Raw genomic sequence first — 26,260 nt, forward strand, 5'->3', positions numbered from 1 at the left:
TGCTCTTGAGGAGGTAGGCATGTCATTGTCAACATCTACAGTCAAGAGACAGCTTTATGAGTGTAAATACAGAGGCTTCACAACAAGGTGCAAACCACTGCTAACGCTCAAGAACAGAAAGGCTAGATAGGCCTATGCCAGCAAACACCTAAAAAATCCTGCCCAGTTCTGGAATAAGATTCTTTGGACTGATGAGACCAAGATTAACTTGTACCAGAATGATGGGAAGAGAAAAGTATGGAGAAGGAAAGGAACAGCTCATGATCCAAAGCATACCACATCATCTGTCAAACATGGTGGAGGCAGTGTTATGGCATGGGCATGTATGTCTGCCAATGGAACCGGGTCACTGGTGTTTATTGATGACCTGACTGCTAATAAATGCAGCAGGATGAATTCTGAAGTTATAGGGCTATACTTTCTGCTCAGATTCAGCCGAATGCTGCCAAACTGATAGGAGGCCGCTTCATATTGCAGATGGATAATGACCCCAAACATACAGCAAAAGCTACCCAAGAGTTTCTGAAGGCAAAGAAGTGGGATGTTTTTCATTGGCCAAGTCAGTCACCTGATCTCAACCCAATAGAGCATGCTTTTCACTTATTGAAGACAAGACTGAAGGCAGAAAGATCCACAAACAAGCAGCAGCTGAAGGCAGCTGCAGTAAAGGCCTGGCAAAGCATCTCAAGGGAGGAAACGCAGCATTTGGTCATGTCCATGGGTTCCAGACTTCAGGCAGTCATTGAGTGCAAAGGATTTTCATCCAGGCATTAAGGTGATCCTTAAGTTTGAAATGATGTTGGTTTGTTCCATTACTTATGAGCCACTAATGATGGGGGTGTATGTATGCCACTGGCTGAACTTCCTGAATAGTTAGTGCCCCACTTTTTTCAAACCCTTTGAATTACAGTAGGGATGTTAGAGAATTCTGCCATCGATCCCAGGGGGGCCGAATTCCAGTGAATTCAGCCCCTCGGAATCCGTGGCGGAAAAGAGCCCCCCGCCCCACCACCCCGCGAAAGCCCCGCAAAACGGAGCCTACCTGGCTGCAGCTCCGGCTCCAGCAGCGGCAGTGGCAGCACTGGCGGCGGAGGCGGCAGCCACTGCTGGGCTGCTGCGGCCACAAATGGCGGCCATCATAGCAGCCGCCATTTGCGTCCCTACGCCGGCCCGTGATAGGCTTCGTATATATTTACGTAGCCTAACATGGCTAAAGCAGGGACACAAATGGCGTCCCCTATGCCATTTGCATTCCCGCTTTAGCTGTGATAGGCTACATAAATATTTACATAGCCTATCACGGGCTTGTGTAGGGACGCAAATGGTGTCCCCTACGCAGGACGCCATTTGCGTCCGCAGAAACCTGGCAGCGGCTGGAGGCCCTGCTGCGGGTTGGCCCGGCCGGCAGCTCTGCGACCTGGCCATGGAGCAAAGCCAGCCAGGTAGGATTCCAGAGGGGAGGAACGGATCACCTCCCCCCCCCCATCGAGGATCCCTGGGAGAGGAACGGATCACCTCCTCCCACCTGCAGAACCCAGCGGAGCCAGGTAAGTGGGATTTCGTACACCCCTACATTACAGCTGGAAGTCCTGACTTCGCTCCCAGCTGGGTGTGTTTCCTTTCAACTTCAATGTGGTGGTTGTGTACAGAAGCCAACTGCCAAAACAGTTACCCTTGTTCCAATATTTCCGGCCCTGACTGTATGGGGCAGAATAGACTTATGACTGAAGACAAGCAAAATGACACAGACCTGATATCAGTTGAATCATCCATTCCAAGTTGCCATTCACCAGTGGGGATGGACAGATCTGTGACTTCCAGTTTTTCCCACATTTGAACTTTTAAAATCTTAAGTTCTTCCTGTCCCAAATATGAAGAAACTTGTCGATTTTGGTAAGCCCTTATCAAAACCAAACTGAAAGAACATTCTCACTCATTCCTAGTTAGCAGGGATGAATCTGTCATTTTTGCTTTCTCTCACATTCATTTCTTAAATTGATCTCAAGTTCTCTCTCTCCCAAACATGAACTTTGTGAATTTGGTAAATTCTTATCAAAAGCAAACTGAAACAAAATTCTCACCCTTCTGCACCAGCCAAATTCAATAGGTGCAGCCGTTCCCAGCATGCTGAGGGCCATGATGTAACTGCCTGCCATATATCTGGTAAAGATTAGGAGCCTTTCAGAAAAAAAAAAGGTGACAGCCCTAATTCAGAATTAACATGGTTGAACATACAGAGATTAAAATCCCAATTTTAAAGAGCTACACATTCAAAGCCCTGGGAGGCTGGGCCTGGATTTATGAATTTGTCAGTTTCGCTTTCTCAGCCTTTTTAAAAATCCTGTTTTTTTTCTCTCCCAAATACGAAGAAATTTGTCTTATTTATTTATTTTACTTATTGCATTTATATCCTGTATGGCTGTGAGAGCTGGACTATAAGGAAGGCTGAGCGCCGAAGAATTGATGCTTTCGAACTGTGGTGCTGGAGAAGACTCTTATGAGTCCCCTGGACTGCAAGGAGGTCAAATCAGTCCATCCTAAAGGAAATCAACCCTGAGTGCTCATTGGAAGGACAGATAATGAAGCTGAAGCTCCAATATTTTGGCCACCTAATGCGAAGAGAAAACTCCCTGGAAAAGACCCTGATGCTGGGAAAGACTGAAGGCAAAAGGAGAAGGGGACGGCAGAGGATGAGATGGCTAGATAGCATCACGGATGCAATGAATATGAACTTGAGCACGCTCCAGGAGAGAGCGCAGGACAGGAAGGCCTGGCGTGCTATGGTCCATGGGGTCACGAAGAGTCGGACACGACTGAACGACTGAACAACAACAACAACCTGCCTTTTTTCCTCTTGCAAGGAACCCAAGGCAGCTTACATTCTCCTCCTCCTCTCTGTTTTATCCTCACAACAACAACTTTGTGAGGTGGGTTGGGCTGAGAGTCTGTGACTGGCCCAAAGTCACCCAGTGAGCTTCCATGGCCGAGTGGGGACTAGAACCCAGATCTTTTATCAAAAATGAACTGAAAGGAAACGTTCACCTATCCCTACTCCTCAACATCAGACTCCACTTCCACATGTCAAGAAGCACTGAGAGGGAGAGTGGAATATGGGTGTTTCTGGAATAGGTGCTTGTTCGAGGGTGGCATCCATCAAATGGGTGAGACTGCTACCATCACCACTGCCATTGGAGCTGCTGACATCCCTCTTTGACTAAAAATAGACCTACGATGTGGTTGGGGGGGGGGAGAGACCTGTTCTCTATGCATGTGCAGGTTGTCATTTTGCATTTCAAACTCTAGAACACGGTTTAGGGAAATAATGTTTGGTTTGTATTGCTTCCAAGCACTAAGAGCTAGACACATTCATATCTCAGATGAGTTAATCATGGATTTTGGCATCAGTACTTGTAATTCATAGCCAAAATACTTGTTAAGCCAATGGCGGGGGGCGGGGGGGGATGCACATCACTAGAGACAATAGCTGTCTTAATTAAATAATTTTTAGGATATTTAATATTTGTGTCTTAGCAGCCATGTTTCAGCCATCTTGGGGGAACAGAATCATGTTAGGTGGACTAACAAATGTCCTGTTATAAAAAGACACTGAAAATGCTGCAAGGTATCTGCTGAGAATGTGGACTAGCCTTCTCCACCTGATGACCTCCAGGTATTTTGGATTACCACTCCCATCCTCCCTCATCGCTGGCCATGCTGGCTGGAGCTAATGGGAATCCAAAATACTTGGAGAGCACCATGTTTGGGATGGGTTCTGTGGGCGGTTCCTGCAAAAGGGAACACTTTTGATGTACTGAGCATTGATGCATACAGAAAGTTGAAAGCTTCTCTTGCTGAACTGCCACTAACCTCCAGCTCCATTACAGCAGACTTCCAAACAGCATTCATTGTTGCATGAAAAAGTGGGTGTGTGTGTGCATTTTTGCAAGCGTGAATTTGCACCAATGCAGAAAATTGGAGGGGGGGAATCTGATTCCACCAATGAGCGGATGACAGAATGAAAGGCACCTGACAATCTGAGAAATACAGACGGAACAGATTTTACACAATCCATACATCCCTATGAAAGAGTCACTCACCCTCTTGAATCATGATGACTAAACAATGCTGAATCCACTAGATTACAGCTGGGAAGAAATGGATGGTGTTTTGCAGCCACCCAAGTGCCTTACACCTCTACCAGAAGAAGTGATGACTTGTGTAGGTGCAAAACATGCTACCCAAGAATGTGCAAATGCAAGAGGTTCTCAGTAATTTGCTGTACTTTATGCAAGTGCAAAAAGCTGTGCCACAATTCATCTTAAATAACAAACCCAAGTTCAAAAATTTACTTGAATTTATCAGTCAAAAATGTATGCTGTTGTTTGAATGTAGTCTCTGATTCAGTGTTATTAAATAAATATTCATTTTTATTCCGCCCTTCTTCCAAAGAGATCAGGGTGATGTCCATGTTCTCTCCTTCTATTATCCTCATAACAATCCTGTTGAGGTAGGGATTTGTACCTGTGTCTTCCTGCTCCTAGTGCAGCATTCTATCTACTAGACCATACAGGTGGTAATAGTGACTACTGACATTTCTTCTACTCCTCTTGACTATAAAAAAAAACCCTGAATTTTGTCACCAAATTGAGCTTTCTACATTCATTCATTCATTGCGTTACTGCTTATCCCCATTCATGTATCAGCCATCTTGGAAAATAGCAGCTGCAGAATTCATGCATTGCAATGGCCATGTCTACCCAAGTTGAATGCATTCCTATGAGGGCCTGAAACATGTAAGACTCTAAGATTCTCTGCACATCTTGTTCTTTTACAGGGGTCAATGGCAGGTCCAGGACTACCAGCAAGCAGGTGAATTTTGCAACAGCTGGAGTTTCCAGACTGCCTTTAAAGGTAGCCCTACATTAAAATATTTAAAACTATGGAATTCACCATCACAGGTTTTAGTGATGATCACCAACTAGGACAGCTTTAAAGGGGAATTAGACCAATTCATGGAAGAGAAGGCCAGAAAACATGGGCAGGAGGGTCCTATAATTGTATTTACATCCTGCTTCGGGTCTTCCCATTGGGGCATCTGGTTGACCACTGTGGGAACAGAATGCTGGACTAGAGAGGCCTTTGGTCTGATCCAGCAGGGCTCTTCTTCTGGTCTTACATACTTAACATGGATGTGGTAGATCTTCACTGTTGTAAAATGAACATCTCTGTTCAAAATCTTGAAAATATAATTCTATTTTTTTCCCTCCACAATCATGAGAGCAAATATATTGTTAAAGAAAAGTCTGCAAATATGCATATTTGTGGTAAGCCTAGACAGAAGAGATGACCTGTGGGCCTGTACACCTCTTTCCTGTCTGCCTTTCCCATGTAGTATTGCTGCCTGCTCTTTGTAGTCTAGAGGCAAAACCACACCAAGGCAAGAGAGGTTATAGATGTACTATCATCTATACATCTATTGCACTCCTTAGACTTCACTTGTGACGATACTATTCAGAAATGTTATTGTCCCACCCGCATTTGGTTTTTTATCTTTTTCTGCCAGGCTTCTTAAGAAACCAACATTCAGCAGGGGAAACTATCTGCATGTGGAAATACAGGGATGAGAACTGCCAGCACCTGTTGAATTTCTGCCTAGCCTACTTCTGTCATGGTGTCACGTGTACTCTAGGTTGCCCACCATGCTCTCTCAATATTTTTTCACTCTTGACCCGCATGCTGAGTAAAAGGTTGCACAAGTATATAACAATTTCCTCTCACAGGGAAAATGTTTGGGAACAAATTAACCATTATGCAAAGAATGCTATAGAACAGGATCCTAGTCAAACTGGGGACCCAGCTGTGGTGTAATTACCTGGGATTTTCACAGGGTAAAAAGTGTGCTTTTCCTGTGTGGCATTCCTTTAAAAGGCATGCATCTCAGAGCATAATAACTGCTGCCTCATAGCAGAATAGTGCCAAGTACCCAGCTCTACAGGATGTTAAGAATGCTCACAGCTCAATTCGCCTGAGGTCCTGAATTCATACTGCAAAAAGGATGTTAGTGGCAGGACAGTTGGGGCTGACAAGAATGAAGGAGGCTATCTCTGTATAGCTTGCTCTGTATGTGAAATGCTTATTTGAATTCGCATGATTTTGCATATGAGAAATTGCAGAAGAGAAAGCACTTCACGCTTCAAAGATATGTAAGGGCAGCTCACACAAACATCACACATGTTCAGTGTATATGTGGAAGGCGGGAGTGGAGCCATGCCTGTTGCCCTGACATTGCTTGTCTCTCCCCAGTGTTCACACATTTGACATCTGAAAAGGGCAACCTATGCATGTTCAGCTGAATGCGCATAGGCGGTCCCTTTCAGATGTTGCACCAAACGTACAGGTGTTGGGACAGAGCCAGTAACATTGTGGGTGGGGGTAGCAGGAACAGATTGACCATATTGGGAGCATGCGTAAAGGGCCTACTCCTCAAGAGACAGACCAACCTTGTCCACAGCTAGAAGAAATAGGGTTGCTTCTGTGAATTAGGAACATGATGCTGATGGCTAAGATTCTGAGATATGTATTATCTACCATCTAGATACCATTTGATATCGGTTACTAGAAGCCTGAAAGATGGATGAGATCCAGCTAAAGTATGCATTTATAAAGTCCCTTTGATTTCAGTGGGAGAATTAAGAAATTGTTGAAATCCCCCACACTGAACTGAATGGGGTTTCCGATGTTTAACTTCAGATGGATTGTGTCCTGGGTTTCCCATCTCTGCTTCTGTTCCTTGACAAGCTCTGAGGAAGATATAATACCCACCAGAGGCCCTTCTCCCATCACTGTATTACAATGATGGGGAAAACAATACCTGCTGAATCAATGTTATAGGTCTCCTTTGTCATAATGGGTGAGAGAAGCCTTTTCTCTTTCAGAATGTGGTCATCTTTCTTATAGAACCTCAGGTTACAATTCATCATAGGCCCTTATCTCATTGAAACCAATCTTAGAGATAGTTCAGTTTTATTTCTTCATCATTGAAAATTAACCATGACATAAACTGATTAACAGCTAGAGATGCCACCAACTTCCAGCTAAAACAACATCTCAAGGTGAAGAATTTAGAGTCACACCTCTTTGGGGAGATGGGGGAAGGAGTTACATTGTACATCCATTTTTACAACCCTTCCTGCCAAGAACTTCAAAATGTCTAAATTTTACCCCCAAACAGATCTGGAAGCTGAAAAAACAGACCCAGTCCTGTAGCACTTCACCATCTTTTTTTTGGTGGCAGTGTGCTTGAGCAGATGGCAGCGTAGAAAGGCGACATGCGCTGAAGAGAACTGAAGTTGAGAAGCAAACATCCTGGCACCTATGCAAATGTTCGAAGGATCATTGTCTGTTAGAAATTCTGTCTGAACTTACGATTCCCCATTTGTGTAAGTTATTCCAACTATTAACAACATTAAGGGAGCAATCCTAACTAGATAGGTGGCCGCCTCTTTCCTGGGAGGCGACCGTCTATCCAAAGCAAGGCAGGACAGGCACGGGGGGATCATTCCCCCCATGCCTCTCTTGCCTTGCTATTTTTCACTAGATAGCCATTTTCAGCTGACTAGTGGTGGGGAGGGGGGCGACCAGGAGAGGAAGCTGCCTTACAACACATTGGATGTATTGTCCATGGAGGATCAAAAAAGCCTCTTGTTGAGGGTGAAAGAGGAGAGTGCAAAAGCTGGTTTGAAACTCAACATTACAAAAACGAAGATCATGGCATCTGGCCCTATCACTTCCTGGAATATAGAGGGGAAGAAATGGAAGCAGTGACAGATTTTATTTTCTTGGGCTCCAAGATCACCGCAGACGGTGACTGTAGCCATGAAATTAAAAGACGCTTGCTCCTTGGGAGGAAAGCTATGGCCAACCTAGACAGCATAGTAAGAAGCAGAGACATCACCTTGCCGACAAAGGTCCGTCTAATCAAAGCTATGGTTTTCCCAGTAGTAACGTATGGCTGTGAGAGCTGGACTATAAGGAAGGCTGAGCGCCGAAGAATTGATGCTTTCGAACTGTGGTGCTGGAAAAGACTCTTACGAGTCCCCTGGACTGCAAGGAGGTCATAGAATCATAGAATCATAGAATAGTAGGGTTGGAAGGTGCCTACAAGGCCATCGAGTCCAACCCCCTGCTCAATGCAGGAATCCAAGTCAGAGCATCCCTGACAAATGGCTGTCCAGCCTCGTCTTGAAGGCCTCCAGTGTGGGAGAGCCCACCACCTCCCCAGGTAATTGGTTCCATTGCCGTATTGCTCTGACACTCAGGAAGTTTTTCCTGATGTTCAGTCGGAATCTGGCTTCCTGTAACTTGAGCCCATTATTCCGTGTCCTGCACTCTGGGATGATCAAGAAGAGATCCTGGCCTTCTTCTCTGTGACAACCTTTCAAGTACTTGAAGAGCGCTATCATATCTCCCCTCAGTCTTCTCTTCTCAAGGCTAAACATGCCCAGTTCTTTCAGTCTCTCTTCATAGGGCTTTGTTTCCAGTCCCCTGATCATCTTTGTTGCCCTCCTTTGAACCCTCTCCAGCTTGTCTGCATCCTTCTTAAAGTGTGGTGCCCAGAACTGGACACAGTACTCCAGATGAGGCCTAACCAGTGCTGAGTAGAGGGGAACTAGTACTTCCCGGGATTTGGAAGCGATGCTTCTATGAATGCAGCCCAAAATAGCATTTGCCTTTTTTGCAGCCACATCACATTGTTGGCTCATATTCAGCTTGTGATCGACGACAATTCCAAGATCCTTCTCGCTCGTAGTGTGGTTGAGCCACGTATCCCCCATCTTGTAACTGTGCATTTGGTTTCTTTTTCCTAGGTGCAGAACTTGGCATTTGTCCCTATTAAATGCCATTCTGTTGTTTTCTGCCCAGCACTCCAGTCTATCCAGATCACTTTGAATTTTGTTTCTGTCTTCCAAAGTATTAGCTATCCCTCCCAATTTTGTGTCATCTGCAAATTTGATCAGCATTCCCTGCACCTCCTCCTCCAAGTCATTAATAAAAATGTTGAAGAGCACTGGGCCCAGGACTGAGCCCTGCGGTACCCCACTCGTTACCTCTCCCCAGCTTGAGAAGGTCCCATTGATAAGCACTCTTTGAGTCCGATTCTGTAGCCAACTGTGGATCCACTGGATCGTTGTTTCATCTAGCCCACTTCGAGCTAGTTTGCTCATCAGGATATCATGGGGCACTTTGTCGAAAGCTTTGCTGAAGTCGAGGTATATGATGTCTACAGCATTCCCACGGTCTACAAGGGAGGTGACTTGATCAAAAAATGAGATCAGATTTGTCTGGCAGGACTTGTTTTTGACAAATCCATGTTGGCTTCGAATCAAATCAGTCAGTCCTAAAGGAAATCAACCCTGAGTGCTCATTGGAAGGACAGATACTGAAGCTGAAGCGCAAATATTTTGGCCACCTAATGTGAAGAGAAAAGTCACTGGAAAGGACCCTGATGCTGGGAAAGACGAAGGGGACGGCGGAGGATGATATGGCTAGATAGCATCACTGATGCAATGAATATGGACTTGAGCACGCTCCGGGAGAGAGCGCAGGACAGGAAGGCCTGGCGTGCTATGGTCCATGGGGTCACGAAGAGTCGGACACGACTGAACAACTGAACAACAACAACATGCTGCTCTGCTCTCCCTGCCCCAGAATGCCCCCCAGAATGCCCCTTTGCAGTCACTCTGAGCTCCTCTTCTGAGTGCAGAGGACGGGGCTTCTCCACTCTGCCTCAGAGGCAATGTAGACAAGGGGGGAGGTCAGTTTTCTGGGAACTGACCTCGGAGCACAGGCTCCAAGGTTGGTTCCCAGAAATGAGCATATCCTATGGCCCACTAGACAGTGTCTAGCAGCTATAGGATTGCTGCTTTGAGGATTATAACATGTTTGGGTACTAAATTTTGATACAATGACATAAAAGGACAAACCATAATACAATGTATTAATCCTTTTTTAAGGTTCCTATCACTGTAGCCTTAAGGATCTAACATGCTATTGTCAGGTCCACACTGGATAAATCGTAACATGCTTTTATAATCTGTCTGGTGCTGTGGGCTAGTAACACATATGATTTATCTGTTACTTATATGATTTCACTTCACAAGAGTGCTAAAATGTTAAGTTAATTCACACAATAGAGACAACTTTGTGTACAAGATGAATATACATAGCAGATGCACTATTTGGTTTCTATATCACAAGCATAGGAGATGGCCTATCTATGTAGGCAACTTATACAGCTGACAATTCTTGAATAGATTAATTTCTCTTCAAGGCATTTGCATGTTGATGAATTTCAACTTGTATCCAGAACATTGTTTTTTGTTTTTAAGTATGGTATGTTTTCAGGGCCACATAATGGCAAATGAGAGCTCTACCCCCAGCATTTGCCTAGAGGAAGATGAAGAATGTTAAACTGAAGTCTTTACAATTAAATTCACAAAACACTTTAATTCTGTGACAGCCAGACACCAAGGAACAGCTAAATAATTTCTTCTCATAACGTTTTGGGCCCTAAGGCAAATGTAAATGGTCTATGGTGATCAAGCAAGGATTTATTGCTAGTGCTTAACAGAGTGCGGGCTAATTTGTTTGGAATTCGGCTGGATTTTTCTAGGAGATTTATGAAATTGTTTACAGAATTTCAGTCACAAAAGTTAATAGCAACTTTGAATGAACAGGCTTATTTGTGCCAAAACATGCCTTATATATCAAGCAACAGAGTGGTGTTAGGGTAATGCAAAGCCAAGTAAAATTAATAAACTGGATTGTAAACATGAGCTATGACTACTTAACACTTTCCATTCAGCCAAAGACTGCAAAACCCCCCACAGAGACAAATGTCAAGCTGCAGAAGCAAAAGTGGAAAACAAACTTCACTGGTTTCAGTGACCAACAGCAAAAAGGGAAATTCTAAAGGCACAATTACAAACAATTCCAACAAGAAAAAAAGGTGGGAGACAACAAAAGAAGACAATGTGGCTTCACAAAAAGCTTAGAGATGACCTGAAAACAAAAAAAGGACACATATAGGAAGTGGAAAGAAGGCCAAGTAACAAAGGAAGAGTACAGGTAGCACAGAATTGCAGGGATGGCGTCAGGAAGGCTAAAGCTGAGAACAAGCTGAGGTTAGCAAGCTAAAAGCAACAAAATGGCTTCAGATATATGCATAGTAAAGACTGAGGAAAGAAATGGTGGTTCAACTATTAAATAAGGATGGCAAAATGATAACAGATGACAAAGAAAAGGCAGAAGAGCTCAATTCCTACTTTGGCTCAGTCTTCTCCCAAAAGAGGGTCTATGACCCCCCTGGCAAAGGTGAAGTACAGGCTGAAGGAGCAGGATTGCAGCTTGAGATTGATGGTTAAGGAACACCCAATTACTTTGAATGAGTTCAAATCTCCAGGGCCAGATGAACTGCATCCTAGAGTAATAAACGAACTGGCAGAAGAACTCTCAGAACCGCTGTCTATTATCTTTGAGAAATCATGGAGGATGGGAGAAGTGCCCAATGACTGGAGGAGGGCTAATGTTGTCCCTATCTCCAAAAGGGTAAAAAGGAGGAACCTGGGAACTACAGACCAGTCAGTCTGACATCAATCCCTGGGAAAATTCTGGAGCAGATGATTAAGCAATCCATCTGTAAGCACCTTGAAAACAATGCCGTGATTACTCGAAGCCAACATGGATTTGTCAAAAACAAGTCCTGCCAGACAAATCTGATCTCATTTTTTGATCAAGTAACCTCCCTTGTGGACTGTGGGAATGCTGTAGACATAATATACCTCAGCTTCAGCAAAGTTTTCGACAAAGTGCCCCATGATCTCCTGATGAGCAAACTAGCTCAAAGTGGGCTAGATGAAACAACGATCCGGTGGATCCACAGTTGGCTACAGAATCGGACTCAAAGAGTGCTTCTCAATGGGACCTTCTCAAACTGGGGAGAGGTAACGAGTGGGGTACCGCAGGGCTCAGTCCTGGGCCCAGTGCTCTTCAACATTTTTATTAATGACTTGAATGAGGAGGTGCAGGGAATGCTGACCAAATGTGCAGATGACACAAAATTGGGTGGGATAGCTAATATCTTGGAAGACAGAAACAAAATTCAAAGTGATCTTGATAGACTGGAGCACTGGGCAGAAAATGACAGAATGACATTTAATAGGGATAAATGCCAAGTTCTGCACCTAGGAAAAAGAAACCAAATGCACACTTACAAGATGGGGGGATACTTGGCTCAACAACACTACAAGCGAGAAGGATCTTGGAAGTGTTGTAGATCACAAGCTGAATATCAGCCTACAATGTGATGTGGCTGCAAAAAAGGCAAATGCTATTTTGGGCTGCATTCATAGAAGCATAGCTTCCAAATCCCAGGAAGTACTAGTTCCCCTCTATTCAGCACTGGTTAGGCCTTACCTGGAGTACTGTGTCCATTTCTGGGAACCGCACTTTAAGAAGGATGCAGACCAGCTGGAGGGGGTTCAAGAGGGCAATGAAGTTGATCAGGGGACTGGAAACAAAGCCCTGTGGGGAGAGACTGAAAGAACTGGGCATGTTTAGCCTTGAGAAGACTGAGGGGAGATATGATAGCACTCTTCAAGTACTTGAAAGGTTGTCACAGAGAAGAAGGCCAGAATCTCTTTTCGATCATCCCAGAATGCAGGGCAGGGAATAATGGGCTCACGTTACAGGAAGCCAGATTCCAGTTGAACATCAGGAAAAACTTCCTGACTGTCAGAGTAATGCGACAATGGAACCAATGATCTAGGGAGATGGTGGACTCTCCTCTCCCGCACTGGAGGCATTCAAGACAAGGTTGGACAGCCATCTGTCAGGGATGCTCTGACTTGGATTCCTGCATTGAGCAGGGGGTTGGGCTTGAAAGCATTGAGCAGGGGGTTGGGGGTAGGCCCCTTCCAACCCTACTATTCTATGATTCTATGAAACCATTCTTGGGGGGAAAGGCCAAGCTAACTATGTTCATTGTTGTTGTGTTTACTATTTCTAGGGAATATCCACAGTTCCAGCAGACATCCAATATGGTTTCAGTAGCCATAGCTATGAGAAATACCTATTTTGAATTTCAATGACATAGGGAAAGGCTGTAGATCAGTGGCAGAGAACATAGCTTACATTCAGAAGGTTTCAAGTTCAATCCCTGGACTGTCTAGGTAGGGTGGGAGCAGTGGTGGCTAGTGAGTCCTGTTCCAGAGGTGGCTGTGATTCCATTTGGGGAGCTCTCCAATGTGCTGGACCCATTTTGGGGATAGAGTTCAGCACCTTGGACACCATGTTCAGCACCTTGGATAGCTCCATCAGAGTTTTGGCTGGTGGTAACAGAAACCCTGAGTGGAATCACCAGATCTGGAGGCACCAGCCACCACAGTCTGGGAGAGACCCCTGTCTGAAACCCTGGAGAGCCTTTCCAATCAGTATAGACAACACTGAGCTAGATGGACCAATCCTCTGATGCTATATAAGCAGTTTCCTGTGTCCCAGCATGTGGCAGTCTTATTTAAATAATCTGATAATGTTCATATGAGGCCTAAAAGATGTCCATCTTTGTTTTTGCCATTAAGTTGCATAGCATCTGAACTCTGTGTGTGTGTGTGTGTGTGTGTGTGTGTGTACACCCGCGTGTAAGAGAGAGAGAATCCTAACACTGAAAAATGGTGTGCGTGGTAGATCTAAGAACCCAAAACTTTAATGTATGAATTTATATAATGCAGGTTAGCATGATGGTCTTGTGAAGATGTTGTTATGGCACCTGTTCCATTGTATTAGGTATACCTTATCTTATTATGGGTACACAAAGTGGGTCTTTTGAGATCAGAAGTGTTGACAATCACTGATGGAGACTAGGGATGTACGAATCCCTTAACTTGCTTCGCTGAGGGGAATCCACGGTGGGGGGGAGGCGCTCTGTCCCTCCCCCCGGAATCCTCGACGGGGGGAGATGCACACCATCCCTCCCCCCAGAATCCTGCCCTGCCGGCTCCGCTCCGCGGCCAAGCCACGGAGCCGCCAGCCAGCTCTGGCCGCCCACAGCCGGACATCCCCTGCAGGGATGTAAATGTAGGGATGGCAGAGAATTTCTCCACAAATCTCGGGGAGGCCGAATGCCAACGCATTCGGCCCCCCGAAATTGTTGGTGAAATTCTCCGCTCCCCCGCCCCCCCCCCCGGGATGGGACTTACCTCCCTCAAATGTCCCTCTCAGCGGCGGGTCCCGGAGGGAGTTCGGCGGCCGTTCGTTGGGGGCGGGGGCGGCAGCTGGTCTTCCGACTGGCTGCCGCCGCCACCATTACAAAATTAAAAAAAAACAACACCCGTGATAGGCTATGTAAATCGTTACGTAGCTTATCACGGCTAGATTTCCAAAGTCAGCTGTGATAGGCTACGTAAATCGTTACGTAGCCTATCACGGGTGACTTTGGGAAAAAAAAAGCACGTACGCAAATGGCGGCGCCCAAAGGCGCCGCCATTTGCATTCCTTATTTGGGCCCGGTAGTTTACGTTAAGATTTACGTAGACTATGGCGAAAATAAGTGCAACGCAAATAGCGTTGCCCTTATTTTCACCGTAGTCTACGTAAATCTTTACGTAGACTACCGGGACCAAATAAGGAACGCAAATGGCGGCGCCCATGGGCGCCGCCATTTGCGTACGCGCTTTTTTTTTTTCAAAGTCACCCATGATAGGCTACATAACGATTTACATAGCCTATCATGGCTGACTTTGGAAATCTAGCCGTGATAGGCTACGTAAATCGTTACGTAGCCTAACACGGGTGTTTTTCCCCCCCACTTTTTTATTTCGCGGCCGGGGAGATGGGGTGCTTCTCCCCGGCCTGAATTTCGGCCGGGCGAGGCGCGGCGCCTCCCCCCCCCAGCCTGAATTTTGGCTGGGTGAGGCGGGGTGCCTCCCCCACCCGGCCTGAACTTTGGGGGGAGAATCGAAGCGCCTCCCCCCCACCGCGAAGCAAGCTGCGGGACCAGGTAAGTGCCTTTCGTACATCCCTTTGTAAATGGCAGCTGTCATAGCCACCGCCATATGCGTCCCTGTATTGAGCCATGATAGGCTACGTAACTATTTACGTAGCCTATCACAGCAGGGGGAAAAACCCCAGCGTATGCAAATGGCGGCGGCTACCGCCATTTGCGTACACTGGGTTTTTTTTTCTCCTGCCATGATAGGCTATGTAAATACTTATGTAGCCTATCACGGCCTCCACAGGGACGCAAATGGCGTCCCTGCATTAGCCATGATAGGCTACGTAAGTATTTACGTAGCCTATCACGGCTTGAAGAGGAGGAAGCGAATGGAGGCCGCAGAACGGCCGCCATTCGCAAAGTAGCGCAGACGGGAGCAGGTAAGTGCTCCGTTTCGCGCGCCTTTCATGGGGTGGGGGCAGCGGGGACTTCGTCCCGCGCGCCTTTCATGGGGTGGGGACAGCAGGGACTTCATTCTGCGATGGATTTCAGGGGGCCGAATGCACTGGCATTCGGCCTCACCGAGATCCATAGCGGAATTCTCTGACATCCCTAATGGAGACATGCCATCATCAAGGCTTGTAGCTACATGTCTGGCATGGCCTGCTCCTCTCATCGCACACTCAACATTACGGATCACGTTTTGTGATGGTTCTGTTCCTACGCATTCATTAGGAAATACTAAGGCAGCTTTCCCCAACATGACACCATCCAGATGTGTTGATCTGCAACTTCCATCATTCTCAGCCAGCATGTCAGCTGAGAATGATGGGAGTTGCAGTCCAATATACCTGAAGGGCAGCATGTTGGGGGTAACTGTGCTAGGGCTTTCTTTGATTGAAAGTCAGGTAAGTAGAAGGGATGGTCGAAATATTCAGCATCTGGTCCAAAGTTTTCAGAAGGAGAGGCCAACACAGCTCCTGTTCATGTTGCTGCTAAGGCCTTCATCCCTGCTGGCTTTCTTTCAGTTCAGTTCTGCTAGAATGAGGCTGTTGGTTTGATGAAAACTGGAAAAGGCTTCTGGCATGGCAGTGGGCTGAGTAAATGGTGGGAACGTGCTGTGAACTGAACTTCATGGTGACACCATTTAATACTGTCAGCAAAGCATACTCTTTTCTCCAGCAAAGTTGTATTTTATAGCTGCTCTGATTCCAACAGAGACTTTTTACAAGTTCATGTTGTTCCCCATCACTATCACATGGGAGTCTGTTCCAATCCTTCTCGGCCCAATATCCACACAGTATCTTTGACAAATAGCTTGAGGGCGGTGCTGGAGATGGCATTCCAGATTGTGTCAAAAGCATCTCTTTTCTCATGAAGTCACTGGCAAATCTTTTTTTGTCATAATCTTTCTAGGCTAATCAACATCAACAGCATAACATCGCAATATTAACACAAGAGCTACATACGGTTTTGGTTTGGGACCTGACCAATCTGCTTTTTTCTTCCTTGATATTTTTTCTTCCTATTATTAAGCACACTAAAGATGAATGGTAATGGCAACCAACCCCAGTATTCTTACCATGAAAACTAAATGGATCAGTACAACCAGAGATATGTCGGTATACCATTGGAAGATGGGACTCCCAGGTCGGAAGATGGTGAAAATTAGGGATGGCAGAGAATTCCGCCACGGATCACAGTGAGGCCGAATGCCAGTGCATTTGGCCCCCCGAACTCTGTGGCGGAATGGTCTGCCACTCCCCCGCCCCCCCCGCGGATCCCCCCGGGACGAGACTTACCCAGGGCGGATCTTCCAGGCGGCAAAACGACGTGATAGGCTACGTAAAGATTTACGTAGCCTATCATGACTGGTTTTTTTAAAAAAAACAACCGCATAGCTATTTGTGTTCCCCTTATTTTCGCCTTCTTAGTCTACGTAAATATTTATGTAGACTAAGATGGCCCAAAATAACGAATGCAAATGGCAGCGGCCGTAGCCGCCGCCATTTTCGTACACTTTTTTTTTTACCCAGTCATTTTAGGCTATGTGAAAACTTACATAGCCTAGCACGTCTGGGTAAAAAACAACAACAACCCTGTACGCAAATGGCGGCAGCTGTAGCCGCCGCCATCTGTGTACACTTTTTTTTTTTTTTTACCCAGTCGTTTTAGACTACATAAAAACGTACGTAGCCTATCATGTCTCTATAAAAAAAACACAACTGCAAATGGCAGCGGCGGCAGCCAGGTTGAAAGACCAGCCGCTGCAGCTGCCGAAGCCACCGCTGGAGCCGCCGCCGCCCGGAAGATCCACCCCAGGTAAGTCTCGTTCCGGGGGGGATCCCCGGGGGGGTGGGGGGTGGCAGGCCATTCCGCCACAGATTTCGGGGGGCCAAATGCACTGGCATTCGGCCTCACTGAGATCCGTGGTGGAATTCTCTGCCATCCCTATAGATTTGACGGTGTGGTCAGTGAGTTACAGCCAGACATCCTGAAGAGTGAAGATGATTGGGCCTTAAGAAGCATTGCTAATAATAAGGCAGCAGGAGACGACGGTATCCCAGCTGAAATGTTAAAAATCTTGCATGATGATGCTGTCAAGGTGATGCATGCCATATGCCAGCAAATCTGGAAAACACAAGAATGGCCAACAGATTGGAAAAAATCAACTTATATCCCCATACCAAAAAAGGGAAACACTAAAGAATGTTCAAACTATCGAACAGTGGCACTTATTTCACATGCCAGTAAGGTAATGCTCAAGATCTTGCAAGGTAGACTCCAGCAATTCATGGAATAAGAATTGCCAGATGTACAAGCTGGGTTTCGAAAAGGCAAAGGAACTAGGGACCAAATTGCCAATATCCACTGGATAATGGAGAAAGCCAGGAATTTCAGTAAACATCTATTGCTGTTGTATTGACTATTCTAAAGCCTTTGACTGTGTAGATCATAACAAATTGTGGCAAGTTCTTGGTGGTATGGGGATACCAAGTCATCTTGTCTGCCTCCTGAGGAATCTGTATAACGACCCAGTAGCAACGGTAAGAACAGACCACGGAACAACGGACTGGTTTAAGATTGGGAAAGGAGTATGGCAGGGTTGTATACTCTCACCCTACCTACTCAACCTGTACACAGAACACATCATGTGACGTGCTGGGCTTGATGAATCCAAGGCTGGAGTTAAAATCGCTGGAAAAAACATTAACAATCTCAGATATGCAGATGATACCACTTTGATGGCTGAAAGCGAGAAGGAGCTGAGGAACCTCATGATGAAGGTGAAAGAAAAAAGTGCAAAAGCTGGGTTGCAGTTAAACCTAAAAAAAACCAAGATTATGGCAATGAGCTGGATTGATAACTGGCAAATCGAGGGAGAAAATATGGAGGCAGTGACAGACTTTGTCTTTCTAGGCGCAAAGATTACTGCAGATGCTGACTGCAGACAGGAAATCAGAAGACGTTTACTTCTTGGGAGGACAGCAATGACAAATCTTGATAAAACAGTGAAGAGCAAAGACATCACACTGACAACAAAGTTCCGCATAGCTAAAGCAATGGTATTCCCCATAGTAACCTATGGCTGCGAGAGCTGGACCATAAGGAAGGCTGAGCGAAGGAAGATAGATGCTTTTGAACTGTGGTGTTGGAGGAAAATTCTGAGTGCCTTGGACTGCAAGAAGATCAAACCAGTCCATCCTCCAGGAAATAAAGCCAGACTGCTCACTTGAGGGAAGGATATTAAAGGCAAAACTGAAGTACTTTGGCCACATAATGAGAAGACAGGATACCCTGGAGAAGATGCTGATGCTCGGGAAAGTGGAAGGCAAAAGGAAGAGGGGCCGACCAAGGGCAAGATGGATGGATGATATTCTGGAGGTGACGGACTCGACCTTGGGGGAGCTGGGGGTGGCGACGGCCAACAGGAAGCTCTGGCGTGGGCTGGTCCATGAAGTCACAAAGAGTCGGAGGTGAGTGAACGAATAAATAACAACGAAAGATGAATGATGCTGACCATTTACCAAAGTGAAGCTCAGAAATGAGCTTCTGGTGTTCATAAAATTCCACCCAGAAGACATGAGAATCTTCCCACAACCCTTTCTCCAACTCAGATCAATATCCAGGCTGGAGAAGAGTTCCTGGCTTTTCTCGTCCTTTCTCCACCAGCCATTCCCATTCTTCCCTTTATTTCTCTGGAAGTGGGGAAAGTGGCAATAGCATCAGGGATGTATGAGGAATTCATTTCAGTTTGTTTCCATCAGGATTTATCCAGTTCATAACTTCCAGACTGAACATGGACTTGGACTCAATCTGTGGTCGAGATCCATACATTTCCAAACTTGCTATGTGATTTTCAGAACAAACAAAAAAATGTGTTCAGCAGCATGCATACATTTCAAAAATGTGCATGAAAAATGCATACTTTTGAAAAATGTGTGCACTGTTAAAAAATATGAACAATGGGAGAAGAATGCATGTATTTCAAAGATGCACACAATTGATTTGTACATGTGGAAAAATACCTATGACAAGTCGCACAGATTTTCATGCGAAAAGAAAAAAGCAAAGCTCACAATCTGAAATGGACTCAAGTTGGAATGAGCTTCAAGATGGAATTTGGGGAACTTCAGTGTGCTCAAATTTCGCAGATTTGCACATCCCTAAGTAGCAGTGGAAAGCAGGCAGGAAGTTTTTCCCCCTTCCTTCCTCCTCCTCTGCTTCCTATCATGCTGGAGAGAAGCATGTCATGACTGAAAGAGTTGAGAAAATTAGGACTTGTAGCCTTCCTAAGGACTACATGTTTTCCTAAGGACTACAAGGATGACTACAAGTCCAGATAGCCACTGCATTGTGGCTATCTGGACTTGTAGATCCACTGCATCAGGACAATAGAGATGGAGGGAACAGGAAAGGAAAGTCAATCTTCCTTCTCACTATGATTTCCACCATCTCGGCTTGCTGGTCAGTAAAAGGAAGTGTGGAGAGAATGCCTTGGATGGTGGATCTTTTCATTTCCAGCACTCCTCAGATTGCCTTGGGGAATGAACCAATTTGTTTCTGATTTCGATGTGGAAACAAATCTCTTCATTTCTGTGTGGGTCTAAGGAGAATCCAGTCATGAGCAATATAGGCACCCTGAATTTGTTGTCCTGGTCCTGTGGTCGATTTCTATGGAAAATCCATCAGCTAGTTTGAATTTTGGATGCTTATAACTGCATAACTCCTCTTTTAATATCACTTAAATTCCCTAGATAGTTGTGGTGCATTTATGTTTCACTCATAATTGCACTGCATCATGGGCCCTATAGTCCTTCCTGTATATTTCTGTTTTGCTCATGAGAGAATTCCTGTTGTGTAAAGAATTCTTCGCTTTCTCTTTTCTCTCAGAACTGAACTTAGTTTTTAGGCCCAGTGGCTCTGCCACATTTGAGGGGTCCAGGGCAAAATGCCCTTGGGGGGGTGCTCTTCATACTGCCATGGTTGCTCTGCAGCTGCTGTCCTGCTTTGCTGTGCTGCACAGTGAAGTGCCAGCTAGTCACTGTGCAGTGTGAAGCGTTGCTAGTCACAGGCAAGTCAGCCTGGGTGAAAAAGCGGAACAGGCTTCAGTACGCTTCCACAAAGGAATACTAGCCTATTGTTCAACATGGAAATGTCTACTGATATCCCCCCTCCCCCCCATCCCTCTCAGGATAATCAGGTACTACAATAATGATTTATTGCACATTATTCTCTAACATGTAAAACACAATGTAGAATCATAGAACAGCAGGGTTGGAAGGGGCCTACAAGGCCATCGAGTCCAACCCCCTGCTCAGTGCAGGAATCCAAGTCAGAGCATCCCCGACAGATGGCTATCCAGCCTCATCTTGAATGCCTCCAGTGTGGGAGAGCCCACCACCTCCCCAAGTCATTGGTTCCATTGTCATATTGCTCTAACATTCAGGAAGTTTTTCCTGATGTTCAGCCAGAATCTGGCTTCCTGTAACCTGAGCCCATTATTCTGTGTCCTGTACTCTGGGATGATCGAGAAGAGATCCTGGCCTTCCTCTCTGGGACAACCTTTCAAGTACTTGAAGAGTGCTATCATATCTCCCCTCAGTCTTCTCTTCTCCAGGCTGAACATGCCCGGTTCTTTCAATGTCTGTTCATAGGGCTTTGTTTCCAGTCCCCTGATCATTGTTGTTGCCCTCCTCTGAACCCTCTCCAGCTTGTCTGCATCCTTCTTAAAGTGTGGTGCCCAGAACTGGACACAGTACTCCAGATGAGGCCTAACCAGTGCTGAGTAGAGGGGAACTAGTACTTCCCAGGATTTGGGAGCTATGCTTCTATTAATGGAGCCCAAAATGGCATTGGCCTTTTTTGCAGCCACATCACATTGTTGGCTCATATTCAGCTTGTGATTGACAACAATTCCAAGATCCTTCTCACTTGTAGTGTTGTTGAGCCACATATCCCCCATCTTGTAACTGTGCCTTTGGTTTCTTTTTCCTAGGTGCAGAACTTGGCATTTATCCCTATTAAATGTCATTCTGTTGTTTTCTGCCCAGCGCGCCAGTCTGTCAAGATCACTTTGAATTTTGTTTCTGTCTTCCAAAGTATTAGCTATCCATACCTTGTTGATGTCAGACACATGTGCTCTTAAAATGGCAATTATGCAGTTTTATCCACTCATAAACCCAGCCTATGTAATAGCTGAAGGCATAACAAGTTGAACCCTTCATTTTCAGCAGCAGCACACATCAAGTCACTTCCCATATATAGAGCACACTCAAAATCCTCCTTGACACAAATGAGCAGCCAATTTGTTTCGATGTCTCCAGGAAAAGTCCTCCACGGTTATTACATCCCCATTCCACAGTTTCCGCAGGCGAAATATGACCATGTTTATCCCATATAGAGTTGAAAACTAAGCCCTTTGTCCAAAGCTATTTTTCTGGAAATCAGCAGGATGCATGGTTGACAGACAAGTTACACACATCTCTCAAGGACCCCTGGATAGATAGATGATAGATAGATAGATAGATAGATAGATAGATAGATAGATAGATAGATAGATTCAGCCTGGTGATGTTTACTCTGACCAGCAATAGCTCCCATGTTCCTAGGCAAAAAGTTGTTTCCCAGTCCAGCGACTTGAGGTCAATGGTGCAGTTAGGTAATTTTAGATCCTGGACGTAATGGTCTTATAGGGGCCAACTTTAGATGGCCACGTGAATTCGTTCAGTTGCAAAGCACACAACTAACATTTCTCTTTCCCCGCTTTCCATCATGCCATGCCATGATTTACTACTGCTTCTACATCCTGTTAGGTTAGAGCAAAAAAAAACAAAAACAAAACCCCAAGCCTGTTTGCCAACCCGAAATTAAAACAACAACCTCTGATTGTGTGCAGCTTTACATTTAAAACTCCCTTAAATCACAGCAACATAATGACTCCAGGAATAAAATGGAGTTCACTTCTGCTGCCCTGCTGCCAAACACATTTACTTGGGAATGAACACCATTATGTTGTAGAAAAGGATAATATATTTTAAAAAGTTAAAAAAAAAATACTAAGCATCCATAACCATATACATGCCTGACCAGCTGACCCCTGAATAAAAAATGTTTTAAAAATAAGGAAGTATGCTGTAGCAATCCGCATCAGCCAGTGTGCCCTGGCATGTCCTTGCTGGCCCAGGTTCTGATGCTGGGCCATTTAGCCATTGCTCCCATCACCTGCTACTCTCTGGGTAGTCATTTTGAGGGGACACTGGGTTTTCAGGCCCTGGACTTCAGCCCCAAGTCCAGGCCTAGCTGGACCACTGCTTGAGATACTTTTTTACAGGAGATGCTGGGGATAGGCTATATTCCTGCTTTATTGAGCACACACATGTTTGAAGGAGTCCTCTATTTGAAAGACTGCCCAGTCCTTCAGCATCTCTACACCAGCCTAAAATCCCACACTTAAAACAAGGCTTCCTGCTTCAGTTTTAAATGCAGGGTCACAACAGACTCCCTTTACACGTGCTTCTTTTCCCCCCTCCCCTTATCTGAGTCTTCCATTATTTTTCATTGATCTCACTCCTCTTCTTGTAGCTTTTCCCTTTTCACAGAAAGGATACAAGCAGGGTAATTTGATAGCTCATTATCTCCAATCTATTTAAAAACAGAATAAAGGTCATTTAGTGCAGGAGACACCCTGGAGGTTCACAACATCATCTAAAGGGCCCACAAATGTCCGTGAGTGAGCAATCTCAATAGCAGGATAAATGCTCTGTGTAAAGAAGCACCCTAAGACCAGTTTAAAGATAAAGAACCATAAGAAAGAACAGCAGCAGGGACCTGGAAGTTGGCCATTAACAGTTACCACCTGGACAGCAAACTGAACAGGCCGGGACACAGGCCAGCTGGTCACAGTTTTCGCTACTGCAGTGAGATATATTGTAATTCTATTTAAATTATAGTAATTAACTCTAAATTTACATATATATACAGATTTGTATCCTCTCTTGTTTTTTTGTTTGTGATGTGTTTCCTATTTTTTGGCCATGGATCAGTGGTTATCCTTGCTGGGGATTGAATCTGGGACTTTCTGCATGCAAAGCATCTGCTCCACCATTAAGCTACAGCCCTTCCCTTCATTCTCAAAAGGGTTCCATCCAAGAGGTTATTATAATCTAATTAGAAAGTGGCAAACAGATCAGTCATTTGTGAACCTTTTGTCAAAAACAGGAGTATTTGCATGTTCATGTTATATTAAGAGCCAAAATATCAGTTCCTTTAGAGAAAATGGTGATGGTTATTTCAATCATTGATAACATGCATTTGCATTGTTTTTTTAAAAAAAGGCTATCAGACCGTTGTGGGCCCCTGCCATTTTTCTTTCTCTGTTGTGGGATCATTGGCACTTTCCTCAGTTTCCATACATCCCCATAAGCTCGGGCCCATCTTTTGTGGGGAACTGCTCTCATACATCCCTTCTCTCTGTTGTTTCCAGCTTCTCTTTATTAAATCTGCCTTGATTCTGTAGCTATCCCACTCTTTTCTGTCATTGCTGTCATTTGTCTTAGGGAATAGGTGGGGTTCTTCCATCCCAATTCAAATCTGGGGCTTGTAGTTGGGAAAGAAGCATTTTTGGATCAAGCTCACCATGACCCATTGTTCTCTGGCTTACTCCAGGTCCATTCCAGAAGTTCATGAATGGTAGGTGTAGCATACCCCAGTCCTCACCAGCATTAGTCCTACATCTCTGATTCCATTTTGGTTTTTTCCAAAACAATGTCATACTATAGGGAGATCTGGTCATTACCATAATTTTGTACCCTTATATAGGAATGGATGAATCTATCAGTTTGGCTTTCTCCCATGTTCAAATATTTTAAAACTCAATTTTTTTCTATACCATTTAAGAATAAATTTATTTTTTGTAAGTTCTGAACTGAACAATACATTGTCACCCATCTGCAATGGCCAAATTCAATAGGTACAGCTATTTCCAGCATATAGCGGTTCATTTTGTACCTGCCTATCATCTCGCTGTCGAAGATGAGCAGCCTGTCAGAAAGAAGAGGGTATCCTAATTTAGCACCACAAGCATGGAGGCATTCACTGTGATTCAAACCCAGACTTCTAAAAGCTAAGCACACAAAACCCTCTGCCTGGATGGGCAAATCTTTCAGTTTCACTTTCTCCCACATCTGAATTAAAAAAAAAATAAAAATCAAGTACTTTCCATACTATTTATAAAGAAATGTGTACATTTTCTTTTTTTTTAATTTATTGACAGCATTTATATACTGCTCCACATCTAAACAGATTCTGGAGTGGTGAACAATACAACTTAAAATGGTAAAAAGATAAAAGAAATAAAACACCATATTAAAATTATTATTTTAAAAATCAGAGTACCAATAAAAAAATGGATGATCAGTCAGGGAAGGCTTCATGAAAGCTTCTTTCAGGAGGCACCAGAAACAACACAGCGTTGGTGCTTGCCTGATCTCCAGAGGCAGGGAGTTCCACAGAAAGGGGGCCACCACACTGATGGCACTGTCTGGGTGGACTCCAGTTGGGCCATATAGGTCCATGCAGAACCACCAGGAGCATGCTTTCTGATTACCCCAGTGACCAGACAGGTTGATAGGGGAGAAGGCGTTCTCTCAGGTATTCTGGTCCCAAATTGTTTAGGGCTTTATATATAGGCCATTACCAAAACCTTAAACATGGCCCAATATAGAATAGGCATAAGTTATTATCAAACCACCATTACATTTTACTAAGTTATTACCCAAAATGAACCAAACAAAATTCTCACTCCTCTTTACTCATATAGGAGTTTGGGGTGGGGGTTCAGAATGGGTTGTTGTTCAGTCGTTAAGCCGTGTCCGACTCTTCGTGACCCCATGGACCATAGCACGCCAGGCCTTCCTGTCCTCCGCTCTCTCCCGGAGTGTGCTCAAGTTCGTGTTCATTGCATCGGTGATGCTATCTAGCCATCTCATCCTCTGCCGTCCCCTTCTCCTTTTGCCTTCAGTCTTTCCCAGCATCAGGGTCTTTTCCAGAGAGTTTTCTCTTCGAATTAGGTGGCCAAAATATTTGAGCTTCAGCTTCAGTATCTGTCCTTCCAATGAGCACTCAGGGCTGATTTCCTTTAGTATGGACTGATTTGACCTCCTTGCAGTCCAGGGGACTCGTAAGAGTCTTCTCCTCAGAATGGGTATACAAGGTTTATTAAGTGTATAGAAGATCAAAAGCAATTTCTTTCTTTCTTAAACTATACTAAGTATAAAAAAACCCCTCTCCTCACTTATACATGCAGAATATCTGATGCTTGTTTCTCAAGCCTATCTTTCTTCCTTTCCTTTTTATATAACAAGCACTTGCAGATGATTTTCTGTATTCACTTGGTTATTGATGGAATGTCTCCAAGTGCTTATCGCAGTTATTGTTAACATCATGAATCTGTCATTACAATCAAGTTTTGCTGCATCAACTCAAAGGCTTGCTATTCTGAGCCTGATTTTTTCCCCCCATACATGTCAGTTTAACCACAGATACTTAATTATGAACTATATATCATCTGCCACTTAACAGTACTTTCCTTCGTCCAGACTGTGATGACACAAATACAAAAGGAAGAAAGAGCAGGTCCCAGATCAAATTAGTGTCTCAACAAGTGTTTCAGGAAACTACAGTTGTTTACTTCTTTGTATTTACATTTATAATTTAATATTTTCCTTTGGACAACAGGTTTACAGGCTTGCCAAAGTGTGTCTCTCGAGT

The sequence above is a fragment of the Heloderma suspectum genome, chromosome 2, assembly GCF_057233095.1.
Source record: "Heloderma suspectum isolate Gila_16-S chromosome 2, 16-S_ref, whole genome shotgun sequence".
Lineage (NCBI taxonomy): Eukaryota > Metazoa > Chordata > Lepidosauria > Squamata > Helodermatidae > Heloderma > Heloderma suspectum.